Below are 22,720 nucleotides of genomic sequence, written 5' to 3' on the forward strand. Positions count from 1 at the left end.
GGGTACGCATACCCCTGGTTCTCAACCCCTGCTATAGAAAAGGAAAGTGTGTGCATTTTCAGATCATTTGCCTTACAGAAAAAGGAGATCCTGAACTGAATGGAGAAAAATTACAAAACCCACAAAAAGTAACGTGCTACAAACTGAAGCATTGAAAGGGAGATACTATTCTTCTTTTAAGCTACAGTCCTTACTGTAGTCAAGCAAAATTCTGGAGCAGATGACTGGTAGTGGTAGATGCAGGGTCTTCTTTTCAGAGAGAATAGTCCTTTTCCTGACCAATTTTCTAGCTTCTCCCAAACTGTTTTAATTCCTTCTGCTATATAAGCTTAGGGTGACCATATGTCCTGGTTTTTGAAGGCCAGTCTCAGCTGGTTGGTGAAAATTAAAATGAGGATCCCAGAATTGCAGGGGCATGGCAGGGAGGAGAAGCAGCATAGTAAACCACATAGTTCTACTTCCCTGCTGGATTGCACCTGTGCCCCTGCCTGCTAGCCTTTGCCACTGCCACTGACTTAGCAGGGAGGAGGTGGGCAATGCCTTGGATATCCCAGATGTCCCAAATATCTTTATGGTCTTCGTATAATAAGATAGACTTTTTTTCCAATTAAAAAATTGTGGATTGGATGCAAATAATACAAAAACCCAGGAAATGCTGCATACAACCAGATTAGAATTTCGTCTGATCCGATGCCTCAGAAAAGCACACAATATTCTCAAGTAGCAGTTAAAATCCAGAAACTGGATTTACATATAACGAACTGTACTCCCCTATTCTTATTTCTTTTTTCAACAATAAGACTTGTTAACTTTACTTTTTGAAACATGTTACCTTCTTGGATTTCTCATAGATAATATAAAACACATTTTCATGGAGTTTTTGTTCACATTGGCCACATCCAGATGAGCGCAGCCATGTGAACTGCCTGTGGTACCACACATTGCACATGTAGGTGTCCCCCACACTACATGGTAGCAGTGGGGGGGGGGCGGGGGGAGGGGTTGACACCAGGAGATTCCAGAGTCCAAAATATGCAAAAAAAAAGGAGGGCAGCACATGCAGGGGCAGCACATCTTGCTCAAAACTAGAGCTTGGCTGGTTGGAGCTACACTCCTGACCAAGCTCAGAGCAGCAGGATCACTACAATTGCAGATCCTTGAGTCCCCAGGCCTCTCAGGTAAGGCTGCTGGGGGCCAGCACAGTTGCTGGCGGCAGCCTCTCCTACCCCACCCGGGGTAACCTGCTGTGCACCAGAAGGCACGTGGCACAGGTGTTCCCCAGGGACAAGTAGCAGTGGCATAAGGTGTGCCACTGCTTTTTGTCCCCGGGGAAACAAATGTCTACACACTTTTGTGGATGCTGCCATTGAGTGTATGTATGCACTTTACTGATGAGTAGACTAATTAGCTCCACAGCAAAGCATCACTGTCTATATGTGAGCTTGTATTAGGGAGTAGTAAACTACTTAACTCTGCAGTAAGATAGTACTGTCCCTGATCATGTCAGGGACAGTAGTATTTTACAATGCAGTAATTAATTGCATGTGTAGATGCTGAGTGGGGATGTAAATTGCTTCCAGTCAGCCCAGCTAACAGGAGGCCTGCTCCACCCCAGTGGATGTGTAGATGCTGTAAATGGAGGAAGTTTCCTGTAGTTCAAACTGCTCTGGAGTGTATTGCTTCTCATTAATTGCATGTGTAGATGCACCCACTATGGCTAAAAAAAGATTTCAACAAAGGCAAAAATAGTTCTGATTATAATATGAAACCTGTCTTAAAAGGATTAAGCATCTGCAAAAAATCTTGACCAATGCAAGACAAACCCCCCAAAAACTCCCCAAAACTCAACATTGTGGCTGCCTGGATGCTTTTTAATCTATATGCTTGTTCATGGGTGACTGGTGCCTCCTGACTGTGTGGGGGCACCAGCAGCCAATCATCAACTGGGGTTGGGTCCCCTAGCAGCCAGTTGCTGACTAGGGGGAGGGCGGGGTCCTGCAGCACCCGATCACTGATCCTGGATCTGCTGGCAGCAAAACCGGAAGTGCTGCCAGCACTTCTCAGGCAGGGCACTGGCTGGCATTCCCCACTCCCTGGCCAATGAGGGCCAATCTCGGGGGGGGTACATGCTTCCCGTTCCTCCCTATGCATCATCTATGTGCTTGTTAATACCATAGAACTCAGGTCATTCATATATGAGTAATTTACAACCTGCTTAGTTCACAGTAGTTGGCAAATTAAGAATGAAGGCAGGGTAGATATGCACATTTATATACTAATCAAAAAATATATCTATATATCGATATATCTACAGAGAGAGAAAGCAGGGTGATGGGTGCCTCCTGAGTCTCGGGGAGCACCAGATCACCAATGGGGGGGTCCCTCCAGTGCTTGATCACCAACCACTGGCACTTCTGGCACTTTCCATTTCACGGCTGGCACTTCAAGGGGGTGTACGGCTGATCTCAGGGGGTGCACATACACTATGTGCACTCCCTACATATCACCAATGAGAAAGAGAGAGAGAGGAAGAGAGAGAGAGAGAGAGAGAGGGGGAGAGAGAGAGCACAAGCTTTCATGAACACAAGTTCACTTAGATGCTGTGCAAGGACAGTATAGAGGAAAGTATGGAGTGGATGGAGTGATTAGAATACAACAAGTAGGAAAGCAGGAGGAAGAGGGATGTGGAAAGTGAAGGGAAATGCTATAAAAGGCATACAAGCAAAGAACCCATAAGAATAAAGGAGGCACAAAAGCTAATTCAGGTAATGAGATAAGACCATCTGTAGTCCGTGTTTAAATTGTACCTCCAAAAACACATTCCAGTTTGTGGATGATTTCTTGTTCTGAAATTTCCCATTCAAACTTATTTTTAATTTTTTTATGCCTAAGAACAGTGAAACTGAGGTCAGCAATAGAGTGTGCAGGGAGCTTGATGTGTTCTTGCACAGCTTTTGTGTCTTTCTGCAGCTGATGTCAGATTGATGTTCATTCATTCTTATCCCTAGGCATTACCTTGTCTGTCCAATATAGACAGCAAATGGCCATTGTAAGCAAGTGATGTCATGTATTTCTGGAAGGGATAAGCTGAATGAACCTTGGATGTTCTACTCCTTGTTATTAAATCCAGTGATGATGTGGTCTGTACTGATGTGGGGACACTACACACATTTGAATCCATGTAGCAGGTCAAGTGCTGGGGCAGCAGTCGCACCCCTGGCATCTGCCTTGCTTGGCCCCTCTGGCCTTGCTTGCCTGACTTGCATGCCACCTCTGGCCTCTCAGGGTCCTAGCCTGTTGTCTCACCTGCCATGCCTTGATGTTATGATTGGACAAGGAGGCTGCCTCTAGAGGGCAGGGGGCTTGGGGTGTTCGGCCCTTGTCTGGGCTGAGGCCCCCTGGCCTTGGCCCATTTCACTTGGTTGGACCCCACTGCCTGAGGTCCATAGCCTTAGGACCATAGGCACCTGGGCCCCTGGTCTCACCCTCATGGGCTCTGGCTTGCACCCCAAGTCTTTATTGTTCAACACTAAAGTCCTTCCATTAACTGCACCGCTAGATCCTTCAAAGGGGTATCTTTATTGTTGGCCTCCTCCACCCCTACAGTTACAGCCCGGTTTTCCAGAATTTAAACACAAATGAAAAAAATACAAGCATCTGCTCTCAAACAAAAGGTTCCCCATCCTGAGTTAACACTGCACTATGGCAAAAATACCATGCAAAGCCCCCAAAATACTTTTCTTTGGCTGCTTGGTGGTACGGAGGCTTCCTGTAGCTTCCCTGCAGGCTGGAGTCCTTCTTCCTAGTCCAGTTAGGCCCTGCTCTGCTTCCTCAAGACTGAAGAGTCAGACTGCACACCTCACTTCAGGTCCTAGGCTTGTACGTGTCTGTCTGGGTCACCTGACCCACTTTTTACACCCCACACCTAGGGTGGGTGGCCATTTTATTCAAGGGCCCTCTGCCACTATCAGTTTGTTCAGGAATCTGGAGCCAGCCAGCTGATTGTTGGTTCCCTCACTCCTTCACTAATGGGGTAGGGGACCCATTGCATTCCATTGCAAACTTTGGTGCCTCAGGGAGGATGGGAGTTCATTAGTTTGTTGTCATTTGTGGCTGAGGAGCTGTATCCAAGCCATTAATTAAGAATGAGCTACTCAGCTGTTTGCTGCAGCTTTTACTTCAACACCACTTGTCCAATCAGTTGGAGCTCCTCAGTGGCTCCAGAGAGCTGTTTGCTGTGAGTCTGTGTATTCCTGAAGACTTCACAAACCCCTCTGATGTATCCAGGATCTCCTGTATATCTTTGTGTATGACTCTCAGAAAGAACACAAAGCAGCACAGTGGTAGCCTCTGAAACTTTGCAAGAACCTTGCAACTTTTTTCCCCTCTCATTTTTACTAGTTGTTGCAAACCTGGAGAGAGGTTTCGAAGAGCAAGTTCAAGGGTGAGTTTTGAATCTCACAAGTTTTTTTGTATGAACATAGGTTTCTTTGAGAAGCAAGCAAAGCCCCTTCCTGCCATACCCAAATCTTTCCTTGCTTTGAGAAAAGTACATCAGTGTTAAACATGTGGTAGTAAAAAAGAAATCGTAATATATTTTTACAGTTTTAATTTCACTCAGAAATTCTTTCTGTGCAGACCAACATGTAACCCTGGAGTTATTTACCTCTTCTTTTTTTAGTCAAACTTCCCATGTAACTAAAGATGGATCTTTCATGGCAAGTGATTTATTTATAATAAGAATTCCCCATTCTGTTTAATCATCAAGTAATTACTGTTCCATTCTTTAGATGTCTACTGTGGTTGACACTTATGGAAAATCATAAGGTTTGTTTTTTTTAACCAACATCAGTTTTAAGCATAATATTTGTTGGCAAACTTCCCATTTAGGTTGCTCTTTCTACCCGCTGTTCTGCAATGATGCTTTGCACCTTAGTGTGCCTTCTTCTTATGACACCCCTTACTCACAGGGCATGCCTCACACAGTTGTTACGTATGCCTCTGACTGTGCAGTTGTTACTGCGCAGTCATTTAGTACTTGCTGAAGCTAAATGATGGTGCAGTAACTGCCATTTCTGTGCAGTCCGGTGGCACATGTTTTTGTTTCTGACCCTACTGTACAGTAGCTCATTTCTACTGTGCAGTAGCAATAAGCATCAGTGCCATACTTCATGCCCACCAATGCTACATAACCGCATTGATGTAGCATCTTGTGTTGACGAGCCTACATAGTACCTCCTTTGAGTTAATTTGAGCCATGCTTTCACTTTCACTCTCTTCTAAAGACATATACCAGTCAGTAAGAGGCAAAAAAAAAGGAATTGAAAAACACCTTTGATCTGTTTATAGGAAGAAATATGAAAAGATATTTTTAAAAAAGGTATTACTTATTTATATCCCTCTTCCTCATACCCTTCCCCTATCTCCTAAGGGTGTTACTTGATTGCTTAGACTGTAAGCCATTCAAGGAAGGATCCATATCTTTCTTTGTGCTTGGATAGTGCCTAGCATGGTAAGGCAAAGCTCTTAATTGCTTCTGAAACAAAATATCAACCTATAATAATCCTAACTATATTGGTATCTAGCCATTTTAAATCTGTAATTTAAAATGCAATATTTACTGCTTAGCTAATTTTAGTGCAGACAGAAGAAACCATACTCTGTCTTTGCAGAAATCATGATCAGCTAGGACTGAGTAATTTCTTAGTTCAGATCTCTGTAAAGAGATATTGTAAAACAATGCAAAAACATTTTCTTTAACACACTTCTGAAGTGAAAATCTTTTAAAGCAACACTGTCAGTTAAACTTCCCTGTTGCCATAACTTGAGTTGACAAAAATGGTACATCTTTAATTATCTTTTCCTGACACAGGGTCTGTATAACAGTATGGTTTTGCCCTTCAAAAGGGAACAGACAACCCTATACCAGAAGGCCAGGTATAGGCATTTAGCTAATAAGCGAGCATCGCATTAACAGTTAAAAACCTAGAGGAGAGAGCAGTGAGCTGGGGGAGTGGATCTCAGATAAGCTTGCTAACCAGAAGGGGCCATGTTATGGTATTAGGTTAAAGCTAAAATGCTTCTCCTACCACTCAGAGAAGGGCTAAATGTTTTATTTGTGAGTTTATTTGTTTGGTGCTGTTTTTGTGTTTAAAGGGCTGGTTGAGCAGCTCCCAAAGGAGCAAAGCTAACCTGCAAGGCAGCTGGCTTATCAACTTGCTTACAGGCTGTTACTGTGTTAGGGGAATTATTTATCAGTTGGCCATAGTTTCTAGCAATGCCTTTAAATCACCATTACCATTAATCCATACCAAAAGACATACAGGGGCAACTCTACCATGCAAATTACTCCGTATCTTATGCCATTGAACTCTACTGCCATAGATTTAGTTTTGCTTCAATGGTGTGGCAATTAGGGGTGTGGGAAGTGGGCCATATTTAATACAGATTCAGATTTGGCCCAATTCAGGGAACAGTGATTCAATTCACTGATTCATATCAGTGTCTCAGTTCAATTTGGCTGAATCCAAATCTGAAGATTCGATTCTGATTTGGAGAATCACCGATTTGGCCATAGACAAAGCTTTATATGTTTTTTCTACATACCTCGAGGTACCAGGCATGGCTCATGAACGTTGAGACAGTGGAGCAGATGGACCATCCCACAGGAGTGCAGGGGGGACCCACATGCTTAGTGGTGGACTCCCCCGCACCCCTTCAGCTTGGCAATCAGCTGTGGAGGGACCCCAGGTGCCCCCCCGACCCAGGAGGCACCAGTCGCCGAGGTGGGGGGCAGTGGGAGGGTCCCCCATGCACTCCATGGTGGTGGACCCAGAAATGGATTGGAAGTGCTTCTGATTCACTTCCAGGTCCACTGCTGAGCATGCTGGGGACCTCCCCATGCTCCCATGGGACACTCCATCTGCCCCAACAGCTCAGCGTTTATGACCCACCTGGTACTTTGTAGTATGTCAAAAAAACAGAAAAAGCTGTGTCTATGTCCAAGTAGTCAGATCTCTCTGAATCTCTTTGAATAGAATTGGAGGCTTCCAATTTGATTTGGAGAAATTAATGGGTCTCCTGATTCGATTTGGATTCAGAGATTCAGCCACCGAATCGGACCAAATCTCCTCCCAATTGAATCAGTTACCAAAGGTTTGCAGAGCCCTACTGGCGATGCAAGCAACTTACTTGTGTCTTCCAATAGGTCAGAACTAATGGGCCTCTGCTGCATAATTTAACAAGCTACAGCAATAAACATTATCACTTTAGATGCTACTATTGAGTGTTTCCTCACTTCAGTGGAAAACACAAAATATTTTCTTTCAGGCTAAGAATGATGGAAATGATCAAGTTACAAAGCAAGAACTATTTTTTGTTTCTTAGAAATAAAATCACAAATATGTTCCTAAGAGGAACTTATCATCTCAGGATAGAGCAAGCAAGTCTTCAGCTCTGGGGTCCCAGTGATCATGATTCATACTCGGTTTTTGTTTACATTAATTCCCTAGTGGCTGGTTATTGCCTCATTTTTTAAACCCTTCTCCTTGTTCTGCATGTTATCCAATAGAACATGCTATTCAGTTCTATTGGAAAAATTTACTCTTCAGCCTGCTTTCATTTCCAGGTTATTTTTTCCTGAATTGGCCATTTTAACTCTGGGATAAAAAGCCTGGACATGTGTATACTTGCAGATTACCCTGGAAGAGCAGCAACTCTCTCACTAGGAACTGAGGTACAGACATTACATTTTTACTGGTACAAAATGATCAGAAACTGGTCTATACCCATAACAGAATAGAAGTTCAGGACACACAGATTCATTTAAAAATGGTGGAACCTGATTTAAGATTCCCCTCCCCAACAAAGGGTGAATGTGTGTTCTGTTCACTATCAATGTAAAATACATCACTTACCAAAATCCATGTAGTTTACATTGATTCTGCCTCAGGGCCTTTTGAATGTCTTTACCTAGCCTGAATGTCTAGATGAGGCCATAATATAAGTCCACAAACAACATGAATGGAATTAAAAAATCATTACAAATGGTGGAAGTCCAAGAAAGAAATCTCCCTCCTATCAGCATTAGTTTCATAGTTGGTAGGGTCAGAAGGAATCTGAGCAGATCATCAAATCTGACCCCCTGCCATGGGCGTTCAACATAGAAACCATGTTGATATCCAAACCTTACCCTGAAAAAAATCCATGTGAGCACAGACATTGTTTGAAATATGCCTGATATCATGCAAACAGGATTCTGGTATTCCAAGTGGGAAAGTAAGATAAAAGTTCTTATACAGTGATATAATTATTGAGGAAGTAAAAAATACAGAAAGAAATTTTTCTCTCTCTCTCTTTCTGCCCTAAGAAAAGAGAAGCTCTGTACCAAATCGTTGGGAAGCTTCTGACTTTAGATATGAAGTCTGAGGTAAAAGGGGGAGAGGGAAAAAACAAATGTCCAAAATGAAATTATGCAGTGTATTCTTCAATGCAGATTACAAGAATGGGCAAGCAGGGCACCAGGCCTGGATACTGACTTTGTGAGGTATAAGAATGGCAGCAACTGCTGTTGCCAGCCCACCTGCCAGCCGCTACCACAATCCTGGGTGCCTCTACTGTTCAAGGCACAGAAAATGCTTGTTAGGCTTTTCCTGCAATGCAAGCTGAGTTCTAAGCTATGGAAATGTGCTACAGGAGGTAGAAAGGAGGCAAGATCCTGGAAGTGTGACCTGAAAAATGACATAGAGTTCATAGTAAGCAACCAGTTTGACATGAGAGCATGCTATGGCAAAAACAGTTACTGTAAACTTTAAATCTGTAAGTGGGGTTTAATTTTTAAAAGGATGTAGAAAAAATGGAGAGGAACTACAAAAATAATATTACGGATGCAGACAGAAGTGGCAATTTTTGTCTGAGCTGGCCACAGAAAACAGTTTCTAGTTGTGACCAAGCATAAGTGCATGGCTGCAAACAGCTTCAGAAATGGCCAATGAAGTGAAAATCTGACCCGTCATTGCATGAGGTACAGATGAAAACATTTGAAAATGTAGCATCTTCTGTAATTTGTATCTGTGGAGCTCCCAGCCTGTTGCTGTTTTCAGAATGGAAGTGGGGAAAGGGAGTGGAGGGAGTTCAGTCTGGGTTTTTTCAGTTCCCCCTGGAGGGTGGGGTGGATGTGTTGGAGCCCCCTTGAGGTGGGGGGACTCCAGTTCACCCACCTCACCCTTCAGCACTGGCTTGGGAGCCCCAAGCACGAGCTCCCTCTGAACTGCCTTTCTCCCCTCCTATTTTGAAAACAGCAGGCAGTGGCAGAGAGCTGTGGCCATTTCTATGAGAACTAGGAGCATTTTTATATGTGTTTGGGATGTGGCACGGGGCGCTTTAATTAGCGAGCTGCTCTAATTAAAGGTGTCTGTGCATCATGTGTATCAGCGTCCCCATGTGTCCCCATGCTGAAAAAATGGCAGTGGGTGACTTTGAGCTAAAGCTCATTGAACATGTTTATTTTCAAAGTGCCCTGCCACTGTTTTTCAGTGTGGGATGCTGATATATGTGACATGGAAGGCAGTCAGAGCACATCAATTTCTGAGCTACAGGAGACTCGATTAATTGAACATCCTTTGATATGCTGGAGCAGGCTCCACACATGTCTATAGGAGACACTGGATGTAGGCTTCCAGCTGGAACCCTCCCCTGAGAAACCAACAGTGAACTTCTGTTTGGTCTGGAGTAATGCTGTAACTCAGAACACTTTCCAGAAATTATTCTTAGTTACAGCTGGGAGCTTCACTTCTGTCTGTACATTATGACAGAGGAACACATCTATATTTACAGTGAGAGATTTAAAGGGCTCATTTTGTTCACTTTATAAAATAAGATTGAGAGGTGTATAAGTACCTTTCTAGGGAGAAAATAGCAGGTGCTAAATGGTCCCATAATCTAGTAGAAATAGTCTTAATGAGAACCAACGGCTGGAAACTGAAACCAAATAAATTCAAATTAGAAATAAGACGATAATTTTTTAACAGTGAAAGCAATTGGAATGAAGTACCAAGGGAAGGGATGAATTTTCTATCACTCGATGTCTTCAGTTAAGGATTCAATGCATTCTTGAAGGAAATGCATTAATCAAACATGTTGTGGGACTCAATACAGGAGTTAATGAAATGTAAATGCCTGTAATATGCAGGAGGGCAGACTAGATGAGCTAATGGTCTCTTCACTAGAAATTCTAAAGCATGTACAAAAGAACCAACTTAGAATGATTTTGGTCAGCTCCCAGATTACTGCACCAGGCAGCACAGTTTCAGGAGAAGGTAAGCAGCCCTCAGTGGTGAAAGAACAGGTTAGGGACTATTTAGAAAAGCTGGACATGTATAAATCCACAGGGCTGGATGCAAGGTCCTAGGGTGCTGAGGGAGTTGAATGATGTGATTGCAGAGCCTCTGGGCCTTATCTTTAAAAACTCATGATGTTTGGAGGAGGTCCCAGATGATTGCATATAGTACCCATCTTTAAGAAAGGGAAGGAAGAGGATCCTTGAAACTACAGACCACTCATCCTCATCTCAGTCTTGGAAAAACCATGGAGCAGATCACAAGGAATGCATTTCTAAGCCATTGGAAGAGAAGAAATTGATTAGGAGCAATCAGCATGGATTCTCTAAGAGCAAGTAATGCCTGACCAACCTGATTGCCTTCTATGATATGACTGGCTCTGTGGATGTGGGTCAAAAGTGGATGTGATATTGACTCTAGCAAGGTTTTTGATATGGTTTTCCACAGCTTTCTTGCAAGCAACTTAAGGAAGTATGGTTTGGATGAATGGACTGTAAGGAGGATAGAAAGTTGGCTGGATCATTGGGCTTAAATGGTAATGATCACTGGCCTGAGGTATATAAAATGAAGTGCAGTAGGGGTCAGTCCTGTGGCCAGTTATGTTCAATATCTTCATTAATAATCTGGAAAATGGGAGTGATTGCATCCTAGGCAAGTTTGTGGATGAGACCAAGCTGGGGAAAGTAGTAGATATGCTGAAGAGTAGGGTTAGGATTCAGTCCTAAACAAATTGGAGGATTGGACCAGAAAAGAATCTCATGAGATTCAACAAGGACAAGTGCAAAATCCTGCACTTACGACTGAAAAGTCTCATGCATCAGTACAGGCTGGGGGCTGACTGGCTAAGTAGCAACTCTGGAGGAAAAAATTTGGGGGTTACAGTGGGCAATAAGATGAATATAAGTCTACAGTGTTTCTTTGTTGCCAAGAAGGCTAACAGCATACTGGGCTGGATTAGGAGTGTTGCCAGCAAATAAATATTTATTCCCCTCTATTTAGCACTGGTGAGGCACAGCTGAAGTACTGTGTCAAGTTTTGGGTCCCTTTACAGAAAGGATGTTGACAAGTTGGATAGAGTCCAGTGGAGGGCAATGAAAATTGTTAGGGGACTGACTTCTGAGGAGAGGCTGAGGGAACTGGGCATATTTAGTCTGCAGAAGAGAAGACTGAGGGGGGATTTGATAGCAGCCTTCGACTACCTGTAGAGTGTGTCCAAAGAGGATGGGAGTTTCATAGTTTCATAGTTTCTAGGGTCGGAAGGGACCTGAGTAGATCATCTACTCCGACCCCCCACCACAGCAGGAAATAATACTGGGGTCAAATGACCACAGCAAGATGTTCATCTAACCTCCTCTTAAAAACCCTCAGGGTAGGAGCCAGGACCACCTCTCTTGGAAGTTGGTTCCAGACCCTAGCCGCCCTGACCGTGAAGTAGTGCTTCCTGATATCCAGCCTAAATCTGCCCTCTGCCAGCTTGTGACCGTTATTCCTGGTCACTCCTGGCGGTGCTTGGGGGAACAGTGACTCCCCCAATGCCTGATGATCCCCCCGACTAATTTATAACAGGCCACTAGATCCCCCCTCAGCCTTCTCTTTTGGAGGTTGAACAGGTTCAGGTCCCGTAGCCTCTCCTCATAGGGCCTGCCCTGCTGCCCCCTGATCATGCGAGTGGCCCTCCTCTGGACCCTCTCCATGCTGTCGACACCCCTCTTGAAGTGCAGCGCCCAGAACTGGACACAGTACTCCAATTGTGGCCTGACCAGTGCTGCATAGAGGGGGAGGATCGCCTCCTTGGACCTGCTCAAGATGCATCTGTGGATGCATGACAAGGTGCGGTTGGCCTTCCTGACTGCCTCCCCACACTGCCGGCCCATGTTTATCTTGGAGTCAATGATGACTCCAAGATCCTTTTCTGCCTCCGTGCTGACAAGAGGGGAGTTCCCCAGCCTGTAGGTATGGTGCCAGTTGTTCCTCCCCAGGTGCATCACCTTGCACTTGCCTGTATTGAATCCCATCCTATTCACATCCACCCACCCTTGTAGCCTGTCTAGGTCTGATTGAAGCCTGATGCTTCCCTCTAGTGTGCCCACGTCCCCCCACATCTTAGTGTGATCAGCAAATTTGAACAGGGTGCTTTTAACCCCCTCATCCTAAGACTGTTCTTAGTGGTGGTAGATTATAGATCAAGAAGCAATGGTCTCAAGTTGCAGCAATGGAAATTTAGGTTAGATATTAGGAAAATTGCTCAGAGAGGTGTTGTGAAGCACAGGAATGGGTTATTTAGAGAGGTGGTGGAAATTCCATCCTTGGAAATTTTTAAGGCTTGGCTTTACAAACCCCTGGCTGTAATGATCTAGTTGGGAATAGTCCTGCTTTGAGCAGGGGGTTGGACTAGATGACCTCCTAAGGTCCCTTCCAACCCTAATTTTCTATGATTTAACAGGTGGAGGTGATTTAACACAGAACAGATGACCTGCAATAACAATTTATGTGCCTATAATTACTCTATGGTAAGTGAAAGCTAGAACAGGTAGATTCACCCTGAATGAACCAAGTCTAAGCTGCCTCATTTTAGCTTTAATTTCCTTCAGGGTAATTACAGGCAGGGGCAGATCCAGGTGCAGTTGTGAAGTTGTCCCCTCTTGCCCCCTTTGATTCCTGATCTACCAAAGGTTTAAAACAAACTGTCTGGCAGTGGCACAGCATTTCTACTCAGGCATAAGGGAAAGAGATACTTGACTGGATGACTCAGTCATTATAATGTATTGCATTCCTTCTAAACACTTTATTTCACAGGTGTTAATGATTCTCTCTACTTTTTTAATGGTCTTGATATTCCACCAATGAAGCCATTATTTCCACTGTCTGTTAGAGGCTACATTATCAGGGTGAACTATTTCACAGCCCTGCAGACCAGTTTCAGCTTTAGTTAAAAACATTAACTCAGGTGTGGAAGCAATAACTCAGGTGAACATTAACTTTCAGTGAAACACTGGAAGCACCGGCAAAATGCTGAAGAAGGCTTGATTTTGTTCTATGTATCTGCAAGAGATATAAATTTAATTCTAATGACAACAGGACTAAAGAAACAACAACCTGAGTATGTTTTGCCTAGTTTGTAGGGCTGTGCAAAGCTTTGACATAATAGTCGATTCGACAAATATTCGACATATTCGAACTTGAAAAGTGAAAGTCGAGTCGAATAGCAACTGGTCGAATAGCTATCAAATTGAATACCGGAAGTCGAATACTAACAGTGCGAGTCAAATATTAACAGCAGGGCCTATACTGGATTCCCTGTGGGGGTGGGGGGTGGAAAAGGGAAAGTAAGGGGAGGAAGGGGGAGGGGGGAAGGAGTGCTTTCATGACTGACATGTGTGGCTGGCCAGTGACCTGTCAGCATTCTGTAAGGTCCCTTCCACTCCCAGTGCTCTGGGGGAGGCCCAGAGAAAATGCATAAAAGGCAGCAGTTTTTCAGCTCCTCTGCTTTCTGCCTTGGGGTCAGTTACTGAGCTGCTGGTGTTCCTCACCACCTCTGCGTCAGACCACGGCGGCTGGAAGCCCTGATCTTCAGATTCCCTGCTTGCGATGCTAGCAACAGGGATTTCTGAGAACTTGGTGCTTTTATTTTATAGCTACTTTTCATATTAGTTTACGCTTACATTGAATAGGGTTAGTAGTACCCTAGGATCTAATCTATATATAGAAATTTAGTTTATATATATTTTTTTATACACCATTCATTCTTTCTACCACACCAAGGCTTCTCAATATATTATCTACACACACAAACACATATACATAACATCCAGAAATCTAATCCGTGGTGCACAGCACACTTAGAGGTTCCAGTTTACATACGAAGGAACACATTATGAAGCGGGGTGGAAAGGCAGGTGGCCACACTGGCCAGCCTGCACGAAGGGGAGCAAGGGGGTTGCAAGCGGGAGAGCCGCAGTTTCTCCCCCCACCAAACTCAGACGCAGCCTCTTTCCTCCTGCTACAAGTGATGAGGCTGCTACAGGCAGTAAAGAGAGGGGAGCAGCAGTGCCACCAGAGCCACTGCCTGTGCCCGAGACTCTGTCATGTCCAGACACAGCAGCCACAACCTCTCCCACCATAACTGCAACCAGCCCAGCAGCGCACTCCACCCGTGTCACTGCCGATGCTGAGCCTTCAGCGCCAGAAGAGCTAGCGCTGGATCTGGATCTCGGTGCCCTGGCAAGGGAAGTTCTGGGGAAGGAGAGGGAATCAGTCGAGTTTGTGCTCAACACCCCTCAGGTTTTTTCCATTCAAGCCATGATGTCTTTCCCAGAAGGCACTTCAGAAGGTGCCTCTGTGCACATGAAGGCAAGCGGCTCAGCTGAGTCTGCTCTTTCCCTTGCTGTGCCTCTGACTGCTGAAGAGGAGGAGAGTTCAGCAGCATCCACAGATGCACCCACGTGCCAGAGAGAAAGGCCTACTACTAGCATGGTCTGGGATCATTATGAACTGGCATATGATCCCGCGTTTGCCATCCGCATGCACTGCTAAGCCAAAATCAGCTGGGGCAAGGGAACAAAGCACATGACCACCTCAGGGACGCTGAATCATCTCCACAGGTACAACCCCTTTGCCACAGGAATGGCCCAGCTCCCTCCACAGCCCCCATCCCCCCACAGCAGAGGCAGGGCACCCTGGAACATTGGGGGCAAATGGGACCAGTTGCAAATGCGAGCAAGGTCACCCAGACTATTGGGGAGATGCTTGCTCTGGATGGCCAGCCCTTCACCTTTGTTGAGCAGCCAGGGTTCAGGCAGCTCCTGGCACTGCTGTCCATCCTACCAGGTGCCTGCATGCACCACCTTCAGCAGGACAGTGGTGCTCTCCCTATACGAAGCATGCAGGGAGCACTTGACGGAGGAGCTGCACAAGGCAGATCTGCAGGTGACGGTACACTTCACCTTGGACATCTGGAGCAGCCGGGGTAGAGATCATGCGTACCTCTCCCTCACAGGTCACTAGTGTGACCACTCAGGCCGTCGGTGAGCTCTCCTTCACGCCAAGGTGATGGATGAGTCCCACACAGCAGCAGAGGTAAGGCGGGCCATGAACCGCATGGTGCAGGGGTGGCTGGGCGTTGGGCAGGCTGAGCTCACCTGCGGCTTCATGGTCACCGACAATAGGGCCAATATGGTCAAGGCAGTCTGTGATGCCAACTTTGCTGGTATTCACTGTGTGGCACACAATTTACATCTGATTGTGAGGGATGCCTTGGAGGGGGACAGGGCTGCTGGAGATGGCGCCAGCAACACCAGCAGGCTCATTTCCAGATATAGGAAGGTGGCAGGCTGCTTCCACCGGAGCATCAAGGGAGGCAAGATGCTGCAGGACAAACGAGCAGAGCTAAATGCCCTGCAGCACAGACTCATCCAGGATGTGGAGACTCGGTGGGACTCCACAAACCTGATGCTCGAGAGGCTGGTGGAGCAACAGAAGGCCATCCATGAGCTGGCCTTGCTTGGGGAGATCGGGATCAGCAGCCCCCTGACCAAAGCTGAGTGGGATGCCATCTCCCAGATCCTGCTGGTCCTCAAGCCCTTCCTCGAGGCCACTGAGACCCTCAGTGCTGCTGCTGATTCCTTCCTCAGCCAGGTGGTCCCCATAGTGAAAGAGCTTCATAGCCAAATGGAGAGCTTCCTGGTGGCCAGTGCTCCTGGCTGGGGCAGGCCGCTTTCACCAGATGTGCAGGCACTGGTAAGGCAGCTGAAGGAGGGCCTTAGGAAAAGTCTTGAACCCTTGGGGCCCAACACAGTGCATATGCTGGCTGCCAACTGTGACCCAAGGGTGAAGGGCACCATATGTGGCAGCGAGATACTGAGTCACTGGAGGGAGGTACTTATTAAGAAAGTGAAGGAGGCAGAACGGCAGAGGCAGGGGGAAGTGGGACAGGGGGATCCACTGCCTGAACCCAGCTGCCCATCCATGAGCCAGTCTTCCCCTCCACCACAGGCACTGCCAATATAGGCTAAGGTCATGGCAAACATTGGGGGGTCCAGACCCACCAGACCCCAGGATCAGGCAGACAGCCCTCACATCTTGCCGAGCCTGTGGAGCCCCTGGACTGCGACACCTTGGCCTACTGGGGAACCCGCAGCCTGAAGGTGGCCTGATCTGGCCACAGTTGCCCGGGAATACCTGTCCTGTCCACCGACCAGTGTGCCAAGCGAGAGGGTGTTCAGCATGGCTGCGGAAGTTGTGACACCCCTCCACACCTGCTTGTTCCTGGTTTGGTGGAACAGCTTGTGTTCCTCAAGGTGAACCTCCTGCTGCTGGGGGTCCCCAAGCACCAGGTGCAGATGGAGCTATGCTGCCCTCCTCCCTCCATCTGGATCACAAGTTTTGTCTGTCAACAGCCTAAGGTGCAGTTTCCCCCAAACCCCTGCACCTATCACTGTGAAAGTTGGCAGGCTTTGTGGGCTCCTCAGGGGCTAGCGAGCCTGCAGTTTTGAGCTCCTTGTGGCTTTCCAGACAAAAGTCACAGGAGGTTTTCTCTCAAGAATTTGAGGTGTTGTTTCTCTGAACCCCCTGAACCTATCTTGTTGAAAGTTGGCATGCTTTGTGGGCTCTCCAGGAGCTACCATTCCGGCAAGTTTCATCAAGATTAGACAAGAAATGCCAAAGTTATAGCCTGCTTCATCCTTCCCCGTTATAGCCTGTGGGGAAGTCGAAGCAGCTTGACTATTCAACTGAGCTTTGACCTGGACTCGAAGCAGACCCGCTTTGACTGGAAGGAGACAGCAAATCAAAGCGGATCCCGATTTAATATTTGACATGGCTGTCAAATTGAATATTACCTGCTCTGCACAGCCCTACTAGTTTGTTCTGTTTTTAATATATGATATGGCAAATTAACTCACATTCCAATTAACTTCTGTTTGTTTTTGCTTTGATCTTAAGCTGAACAACATAGTCCTAGGCCCATAGTGCATGCGTAAATCTATTAGGTTGTTTTTACCTGGAGAAAAATGTATGTTGTGTTGTATGTGATGATGAACCACACCACCTATACTTGTCAAACTCTTAGATCTGTCCCTGATTGCACACATATGAAGAGCTATTGTGTGTCAGCTGTTCTGCATTACATCAGCACTCCACTTCTCTTTTTTATATTCTCTCACTGGAATGACAGTCCATACTGTAAGGATTTTTCATCTCTGTGTAAACTGTTTTACACATGTTTGTTTTCCTGAGTGTTATTACAGTAGATATATGAAAAATTGTATTTTAAAATTGTTTACATTGTTCTGTTTTGTGAATTTAAAAACATCAAGTTCTTGGAATTTCATATTTTGACACCTATTATTTCACATACTGTCTGCTAAGCTTGTTGCAATTATGTATAATGAGATGGAAGTATTTTTCTTGTTGCATTTGGTTTATAAGGTTCTCAAGAGACCTATATGGAGAAAAGAATCAGATTTACAAACAGTCCAAGTTTTTGTCATCCTCCTCCATCTGAAGAAATAAGGTTTTGACACCAATTATGTGGCTTCCATTACCATAGTAATATCTAAGCATTTTGCAATCATTCCCTCTCTGATCTCTCAGTTCTAATCCTCAAAAGGAACTTACAAAACACCTTTCATAGATGTACCTACAAACTTCACTTCATAAATCTACTGGATACAAAAAATCATGGACTCAATAGAGACACTGGATTTATGACACATTACAACCGGCCTGACATCTGATTCACCAGATACCTGCCAGACCTGACGTCTTACACTTTTCTTCCCCGCCTCCACGTTTCTTCCTCTCCCCTCGCCTTCCTTCCTTTTTCTGCCCTTTGTCTTCCTAATTTCCAGCTATTTACTTTTTCAAAGTAAGCCTCTTTTCTACCCTGCATTACCAGTACTGTAGAGTTTCCCTTATTCACTTTTGTTTTTTCCCCTCCACTTTAGTCCCTGCTCCCTTCCCTGCTCTATCTTCTGTTTTCCTAATTTCTACCTATTTATATTCTTACTGACTTCATGTCACACTTTTAGCTTCTCTCTTTCCTTGGAGTCTCAGAACACCAGAGACTTCCTATGCCTGAAGAAGGGTGACTGCACTGGAAAGCTTACAAAGAACTTTCTTCTAACTACTCAATTAGTCTAATAAAAGATATCACATCTACCCAAAGAACTGTGCCTGACAATTCTTAGGTATTTATCTATAAAGTGGACAATATTACAGCACTGATGCAGGGAGACTACAGGTCAGATCTCATCAAGAATTTGTGTGCCTAAAGTGGAATTTAGGGGAGACTTAGATACCTAAATTGACAATTTTGATATTGCAAATTCTTACTGAGCTGCTGCAAGCCTGACTCTGTGGCTATGTGGCCTGTATGCTCCATAAGGCACATGACTTTCTGACTGAAGTTTCTCATGTTCTTTAGCACTCACCGAGGAAGTAGGAAAACCAGATTAAAAATACTTCTCAGCCTGAGATGGGGAGGGGTTCAAACTCAGAACTCCTGTTAGAGTGTCATAAATGGGGAACCTGGTTTTCTCTGATTAGAAACTGAAAAATCTCTGATTAAAAACCTAAAATCCATGATAAAAATTTAAGCCCCCCCACAACCCCCCAGCTCTGCTGATGACCCTCATTCCCCTCCACAGCCTCCTCAGCCCCACTGATGCCTCTCAGTACCTCACAACAGTCCCCCCAGACACACACACACAGGCACACATGCATGCACAGACACTGACACCCACCCAAGTAGGTAAGTGTGTGTGGGGGAAAGGGACAGGGCAAGGCAGGGGGAAAGGGAAGGTGCTTGGGGGGGCAGATCAAGAAGTGGGGAGAGCATGCCCCTGTGTCCACTCCCAGAAGCAGGGCTGGGGTGCCCTTCTGCGGGCTGCACACATGCTTGTTGGCATGATGGGGGGTTCACACACAGAGGCCGCCACCACAACTCTGCTGCTGCATTCTGTGCTGCCATCCCACGGCCAGCTACACAGCTTTGTGGGCAAGTGGCCCAGGGTATGGCAGTGGTGTTGTGGTGGCAGCCACCACGTGTGGGCTGCATATATGGCACCTGGGAGGGGAGGGCTTGCATGCAGTGGCTGCCACTACACCGCTGCTTATGCCCCACAGCCAGCTGCAAGGCTCTGCGGCAGTGCAGGGTGGTGGTGGGTATGTGCCAGCTGGGGGTGAAGCTCGCATGTGGCAGCTGCCTCTGCTGCTGCTTGCTTGTGGAGCCGTGCCCATGTGGAGGCAGCTGTTTCACTCCAGACCCCCTGTCTGCAGGTCAGGCTCTGCAGACAAAGGGCAGTGGTGGTGTGAGGTGGTAGCATCCACGGTGTGCAACCCCCCCCACCCCTGCTGGCCAGCCAGGTAGCACGCAGCCACCACCACCACCATCCTGTGCCACGGCTGCTGCTTATCTAAGGAGCTGTGTTCACAGATGAGGGGGCTCACACACCACCACACTGCTGCTGCTGCCCTGCAACCAGCCACACAACTCCACAGACATGGCTTCGCAGCAGCAGCGGTGGCATGGAGAGGTTTCAGATGCAGTGACTGCCACCATGGGTATGGCTCCAGAGGCAAGCAGCATCAGTGGTGGCCGCCACACGTGAGCCCCCCCTCACAGCCACCATCCCTTGCCACCACTGTGGAGCCATGGCCATGAAGCCATGTAGCCAACCGTGGGGTGGCAGCAGCAGTGTGGTTGCAGCTGCTGCACGCAAGCCCCCCCTGGCCACCCAGCCAGGCAGCATGTGTGCGGCCCACATGTGGCAGCCATCACAACACCACACCCCACATCGCTTGCCCACAAAGCCATGGGGCTGGCTGCAAGAAGGCAGTGTGGGGTGTGGCAGCCTCCATGTATGAAATCCCCCTCAAGCCAGCTGGTGTGTGTGTGGTCCACAGAGGAGCACCCCTGCCCTCATCCCCTGGTCCTGCTTTTGGGAGTGGGCTGAGATAGGGGGCAGGGAGGTGCTGCAGTGTGCCACATGGGGCTGGTGGTGCCCCCTGTTCCCTCAGCCCCCAGCCACCTTTCCCAGCCCTGCCCCACAACCCCCAAGTCCCTCTTATCTCCAGGCTCCAGGGGTGAAGGACGAAGGGTGAGCCTGAGCCCAGACTTTCCCCTTCTCCCTCCCCCTCTGGGCAGGGCTGAGGGTCTCCCACCCTTTCTGTAATCAGCTCTTGCAGGCTGGAATTGTGCCACCCTGAAAGAGCTCTTTGTGAAAGTGGAGAATCTGCAGATTTCTCTGCTAAAGGGGGAAATCCATGTTTTCTTCAATAAAAACAGGGAATCCATGGTTTTCTCCATTTTTCAGTGGGAAACCCAGATCTCCAGTCATAAATATCAGTTGATTTGCTAGGCTGAGTGAGTCACTCCCCACACCTATATAAACTGTGTCACAGTAGCAAAAGGAAAGCAATATGTTTTGGCATGGGTGGGGGAAGAGAGAATGAAAGAATATATGACCATAGTTTAGTGGTTAGGTCACTTGCTTAGACAGATTCTGGTCCCTCCTTGTAGGACTGTTTCTGTAGTTTACATTAAACAGTCAGAAGATGCCTATCTTCAGCAGTGGATACCAGGCTATAGATCCCAAGTAGATGGAGAGTTGGGATCCTGCAGCTGGGACTCATTGCTGTCATTAGCATTTCCTTATTAGTTTTCACTAGGAAGTAGTTCATTGGGTATGCTGATTTTGGGGGTTAGTAAGGGTTGTCTTTCTTGTGCTTCTTCTAGCTAGAGAGAAGAGAAAACAAAACAAAAGAAAATTTGTGTGGCAACAGTTAGGAACAGAGAATAAAATCCTTGTAGCACATGTAACCTACCTCAGTGATCTAGAGATTATGTCACACTAGAATATGTTTGACAAAATTCCAGATTATGGCCCTACTTTGGACTCTATTTAAACAACCCATACCTTGTCCACTGTTTTTTTAGCACTTGTTTTTAGATCTAAGTTCTGGCTTTCTTGAAGACATACATGAGACATTTACTGTGGAGTTGCCTAATTAGCTCTGGTGTTAAATCTCAGGCCCCATTAGACTTCAGTAAACTAATAAATGCCACTAGGTTACTACTTGTAAACACAAGTACTATCCTGTGCCGACGTTATTTAGTGCACCACAATGCTCACGTAGATGCTAACAGGTCTGGCTGGGGCACGAGGGTGCTTCAGTGTGGGGGCTACCTGCCAATTAGCCCTGTACTGGAGCACCCCTGTGTCCCAGCCAGCCCCTTCGCAGCATGTTGAGTTGGGTTGGAGTAGCCCCAGGCTAACAAGCTGACCCCCCTGGGGTCAGCCAGGGCCGCTCCGATCTGGCTTATTGTGCTGCGGTCCCATGGTCATGTGTAATGCAATGCCTGGGAGCCATAAACTCTGATGCAAACTCCACCAAAGTTTATTAATAGCACATATAGACATGCCCACTGTGTCAGTTTTTCTACTGAATCAGTAATATTGGCTAGTAGGACAACTAGCAACATGTTCTTATTGTAAAAGTTCTATAACCTTTAGCAGAAAATGATTAGCTTCTCTATGTATTTCAACCATACCTCTGAATGCTATTTAAACATTAAAGCTTTCTAAAAGATGATTGAGCAGCTTCTACCAAGGATCCAATTCCCTATAAAACTCTATACATGTCAAAAGTTATTTCATTAGTACCCTATTATATTTCAGTATGTGTTTCATTATATTGGAATCAGGACAGATTCAGAATGTATGAAAGTGTTGGGGTTTTTTTTTGCTCCTGTGTTCCAGTGGTACCAAAATCAAGCAAGTATTTTCAATGCTATCAGATTTTATTAAGTTTATAGTGAAATTGATATTTACTAAATGAATTTTGTATGAATGGGAAATTATTTCTATGGAGCTGACTAGTAAAGCTTTTAAACACTAAGTACAGTGAACAGTAAAACAGTCCCTTTTTGCCTAGCAAAGGTAAAAGAGATCCTTCATTAATTTTTTTTTCTTTAAGGACTTAAAAATGGAGAAAAGGATCAAAAATTGCCATTACACTCTTGAAAAGTTTTGACTGGTTTGTCACTAAACAAACATCCAAGAGCATTTGAAAAGATCAGATGAAATGGTACATCTGTTGTTGAACTGCTTGTTACAAAGTCCCTGCACTAAATGAAGTGCTGAAACCCACATGGTGACTCAGCTGGACCAAACCTATTAAAGAAAGGAAAATCATCTTTTTAATTAGATGGAAACTCTTTACAAGCATGAGCATTTAGCAACCAATACATGTTTGTGTTTTAAAAATATCCTGGGATGTACTGAGAAAATTATTAGAAACTATCGTGGAAAATGTCTAAAACTCATTAAGTAAGATCTTTCCAGAAAAAATTGTGGTTAGGATGCATGCAGGAAAGGTCATAT

At 45.8% G+C, this 22,720-nt stretch overlaps 1 long non-coding RNA gene across 1 annotated transcript in view; it reads left to right on the forward strand.

The window, feature by feature from the left end:
* Positions 1 to 18,483, forward strand: part of LOC149875070 (uncharacterized) — a 34,158-nt gene extending 15,675 nt beyond the window's left edge. Inside the window, exon 3 of the long non-coding RNA XR_016440004.1 lies at positions 17,763 to 18,483. This is a non-coding gene — a long non-coding RNA (uncharacterized LOC149875070). The remainder of the gene's footprint in view (positions 1 to 17,762) is intronic.
* Positions 18,484 to 22,720: the final 4,237 nt, after the last annotated feature.

The sequence above is a fragment of the Crocodylus siamensis genome, chromosome 1 (genome assembly GCF_052110815.1).
Source record: "Crocodylus siamensis isolate JL-2025a chromosome 1, ASM5211081v1, whole genome shotgun sequence".
Taxonomy (NCBI): Eukaryota; Metazoa; Chordata; order Crocodylia; family Crocodylidae; genus Crocodylus; species Crocodylus siamensis.